The following is a 4902-nucleotide window of genomic DNA, read 5'->3' on the forward strand; positions in this document are numbered from 1 at the left end:
CCTTGCTGTTGAAGAGATCAAAGCACAGCAGAAAGCAGAAAACTCTGCCTGCCAGAATCCTTGAAATACAGGCCCGAACAGCAAGTGGGAGCTCTCTCGCTCTCTCACTCCCTTGCTAACAAGGACTCTCTTGCGCTCCGCAGTGCCTGCATCCCCTGCTTGCCTGCCTCAGGTTCCCTGATCCATGAGGTATTGAGATTAAATTTGTTCTTTGCCCTTAATCCATGGTTTTGTGGTTGTTCCTGCGTCCTGCCTGCATCAGCTCACACAGGTGTGCATGTGGATTTTTGGTTTTTTTGGTGTGATTTATTATTTTCATTCGTAATACAGTTTTCCTTAAAAAGACTTCTTGAACCTCTGAATTTTCTGCTTTTATGGTTTGGAGAGATACTTGTCTCCCTTGTAGGCCTAATGACTGGCTAAAGCTTTTGCAGGATTGTATTGGGTTTATGTGGCAAGGTTTTGGGGGGAGCTGCAGGGGTAGCCTCTGTGAGAAGAGGCCAGATGCTCTCCTGTGCCAGACACAGCCAGTTCCAGCTGGCTCCACAATGGACCCACTGCATTTATCTTGGTGAGGATTAAGATCTTAAATTACAAGGATAAAAAGCATAAATAAAATTCTTCCCCATCCCCCCCCTCCCCCAGTGTGCATCTGTATTATAAGATACACAAGAGTCCTGGTTTGAGGTAAAACAGAACCAATTTTCTGTTTTGTAATTTTACTTTTCAGTTAAGCCTCTTTTAAGTGAACTCTCTGAAACTAACAGCATATTTTTCAGTGTCAGCTTCCAGCAGAGATAAGGCCTGACATTTTTAATTAATACCAAGGAACGGTATGCAGAGAGGCTCCTACTTATACTTATTGCTATAACAACCAAGGTCAGCTAACTTTGTTATGTGCCTTGTTGGAGGGTCAGAAGCAGAAAAGCGTAGAGGGGTTGCACCTGTGGGGAGGAATGGACAGGACAGATGACCCAAAACTGACCAACGGGGTATTCCATCCCATCTGCCTCATGCTCAGTATAAAAGCTGAGGGATCAAAGGGTCAACTCTCTTTCTTCAATGGCCAGCATCTGAGGAGGACTCTGTTCGTCTGCCTTTGATCCTGATCTGTGCATTCCTGAATCCAGATCTGGAATCCAGTTCCTGTCTGTCGCTGAGTCCAGTCTGGGACTTTCCCCATGCCTGCCGGTGATGTGAATGTCATCCTGGGAGCCTGATACAGTTTTGTATATATTTCATTATTTTCTTTATATCATTTTATTAGTATTGTCATTAAAGTAGTTGAGTTTCTTCTTAAACTCGTCTCTTTTCTCTCTCGTCCTTCTCTCCCTGAAGGGAGATGCTCTCCCTTCTCTGAAGGGGAGAAAAGTAAAAGAGAGCATCTGTTGTTCATTTTAGTGGCCAGCCCAGCTGTTGCGTGAAGAGGCAAAATAGTTTTGGCAGAAAATAAACCCCCTTGCGTTCTAACGCTCCTCACCGAGGTGGGAGGCTAGGGGCGGCTGGGTTTAAATTCTGAGTGATGCCCAATTCACCACTATCAGTCCAGTAGCGTTTAATATATTAAACTATCACGATTCTGGATACACTGACAGTGGACTGCACCTTCAGTCTAGTCGTGCTCATGAACTAGCACGGCCGCACTTCAGTGTCTGGTCGCGTTCAGTGAGAAACCGAAATGGCTAGCTACTTAAACAGTGCAGTTTATTTAAACAACAGATATAAAGGTTCTTATGGTTTGCCGGTGATAAGTACAGTCTGCAAAGCACGTGCAAGTAAAAGAAAAAATGTTGATGGTACAAAGCGCGCGACAAAGTTCCAAACAATACAGCCTGGCTATAAATGTAACAGGTAACCCTCTAGAGAGATTTCTAAGTTCCCCGAGGAAGCACTCGGTATAGTCTAAGTCTTACCCACAGGCGTCCCTATGGGGGGGAAGAAAGGCTCAGCCCATCGACTGGTCCCGGGAGTCAGAGGCAGTCCGTGATGGGGTCCTCCCTGACTTGTTTACGATGGTGTCTTCCCTAGCATCCCCCCTTTCTCGGGTTATTTTTATATTATTTTTTACCTTCAAGGTGGAGTTTGAGTGACTTTAGTCATACATACCTTTATTATGATTGGTGTAAAATTCTCTCGCCTCGCATTTAAAGGTATAGTTTACGAAAAATTCAGGGCGCAGACTCAAGGAGGAGTGGTCGCACCTTGGAGGCGGGTAGCCTTCGGGCTGGAGGTGTGTTTTGGTATTATAATGACATTATAATGAGCAAAGTTCGCACAAAGGACAGCATTTCATCAAAATTTGACAGACTGTTGGCTCAGGGTAGCAAGCATGCCGCTTATCACTTCCATAGGATCACTTTGTTCCCATTCTGCTGTGTAATCACAGAGCTTGGCCGTGGAATCTTCACTCCACTCCATCCTCCGTGTTGCTTTTGCAAGCAATATTGTTCAGGGAGTCATAGATGTAGCGGATTCCTTGCATACCAGCTGCTGCTGTGTTCCACCCTGGAAACATTTCGATTTTATACCTTTCCTTAATGTGTGAACAATGCTATATATTTCTAATAAAAATTATATTTTAGGAATTATTCCACATTATCCACCCCATGACTGCAGTCACTCAAGCTCCACGATATTCAAAACTGATTGGGAATATCACAGATGCTCTTGTGGTGAGGGTTGTCGAGTACAAGTATATCTTGTGGAGCTATCAAGTGAGTTAAATTTTTCATCATAATCCAAAGTCTAACATACAAAGCGATTGTCAAAGCAAAACACAGTACTGTTAGTATTAACAAAACAACAACAGGGTGGAGCTACAGGGTGGTGTTAAGGATTCCTGTAGTTGTCGGCGACCATCCAAAAAGAGTGTCCCACCATTCATGTTCTCCATCCTTCTTGACTCTTTCCAGCACTCGGTGTATCTCCTCGACATCGTGATGGACAGTAATCAGAGTCTTTTGTCCATTTTCTTGGGCTTCTTTCAACAGTCGCTTCAAATGTTGTAGCAGCTTCTTCACCAATGTAATGTTCATCCCAATAGGGGCAAATAATAAATCACGAATTAGCATATAGTTAGACTGTAGCAATTGGTAAGATGTGACAGGAGCTGAATAATTGAAATCACATCCAACAATGTTAGTAAAGTTACAAGCACAAAGATTTGAGTGATTATTCATATCTACTGCTACGTTATCTATAAACACAAAACTACAGGGAGATCTCATGCAGACACACCCTTTCCCAATATATACAAGCACAGTTTCTGGAGTTTCATCAGGATGTATCTCAAAATGACAAACATTTTGGTCGGTGTCAAGACAAATGTCTTGTGCCTTGAGGGTATTACTCTCACAAATGAATCCTTGTTGGTCTCGTGTGATGCATGCATCAACATCAACAGTTTGCCATTTATTTTTATTTTGTTGTGCCCACACTCTGTGTTCTATTGGATAGAGTATGGCTCCTTGGTGATTCAACCCCAGCACAATGATTGGGTATATGGTGTATACGGAAGCATTGAGTATTGTTAAGATGAAAGCAGTGGCTTTGCTCTCAGTGGGATCGTAGGTGAAATTAACCAGATACCACCAGGACTGAAATTTCTTTTCAAACTCAATTGCATTATTCCATATTACTTTTCAAATTTCGGTGGGCAAAGTGCTTTCTTCGCCTTCCCTTATAATTGCGGCTGCCATCGATTGCATCCACAGTTGGGCTTGGATACAACTAAGAGCCAACAAAATATTATTTTGGGCTGTATCAAGTGCATTTGTGATCAGCTGGTGGTCCTTTTCATTTGTTTCTTCCCACTGAGGTAATATATTTGATAAAAGCCATTGGTGGTTCCCCAAAGCTGATAAAGAAGACTGTAGGGGATGTGTCAACCTGTTTAGGTCAGCAGTGGTTGCGACTAGTTTGTGGGCAAGCACTTCAGCATCTATACTATTTAGGACTCCCAATCCCGTTCCTAAGATACCAGTCACATCTCTCTTCAGTCATCGTGAAGAGGTCAGGGTTCGTCTATGCAACCATGCTGACCACCCGGCATAAGACATACCTAGGAATGGTGAGCAGGTAGGTTTGATTGCAGAGATATTAATTTGCATTGATAATTCTACTCGTTTGAGGGAATATGTTGGGTTAGACAGTATTTGCTGCTGACCTGTGTCTTTAATAACATAAGGGCCAATGTTGAAGGTGTAAGGAGTTAGACTAATGGGTGGTTGAGTAGGTACACCTTCAGGAATTTGTTGGGGTGTAGGTTCTGTTTCCCTTTGGGCAGGTTCAGACGTAATTGTGTCAATCATAAATTCAAATAATAACTCTGTGCCTTGGTAACCCCACAGGCAATACACTACAATAGGCTTGGTAAAAGTAAAATTGTGCCAGCAATCTGAATTTGACTCTATTATTTTATAGCATTCAGTATTATGTTTTTCTGGTTTGGTGGAGTCTACGTAGATTGTTTTAATTTCGGTTGGTCTGTGATGAGTAGACCCATTGATTACTTGGCAACTAATTTGTATTTCCTTTCCGGGGATGGCTTCAAGTTTAGCCATTTGGAGTGATTCTTTCCAACTCCATTTATTTCTGGAGTATATTTCACTTCCTTGTATGACCAGAATAGAGAGATTTAAATTCCTTTCCTTTTTAATGCTTGCAGTATATTTTGACAATGTGTTGTGCCAAGGGTCATTATCAGAGACGGTGGTGTGAAGGGGCAGATTTTTAAGTCCCCTTAGCAAGGTTTCAGGGTGGTCACTGTCAGGAGTTTCAAATAGTGGAGCCAGGTTAGTCTGTGTAGTGGGATCAGGTTCAACCATGTCTATTTTGAATTCGAATAGCAACACTATTTCACATTGTTGCCAAAGACAAGTTATGAAAGTGGGTTCTGCGAGA

At 42.6% G+C, this 4902-nt stretch overlaps 1 pseudogene; it reads right to left on the reverse strand.

Moving 5' to 3' along the window:
• Nucleotides 1-578: 578 nt before the first annotated feature.
• Nucleotides 579-4310, reverse strand: LOC141476594 (uncharacterized; annotated as a pseudogene).
• Nucleotides 4311-4902: the final 592 nt, after the last annotated feature.

The sequence above is a fragment of the Numenius arquata genome, chromosome W (assembly GCF_964106895.1).
Source record: "Numenius arquata chromosome W, bNumArq3.hap1.1, whole genome shotgun sequence".
In the NCBI taxonomy this organism is placed as follows: Eukaryota; Metazoa; Chordata; class Aves; order Charadriiformes; family Scolopacidae; genus Numenius; species Numenius arquata.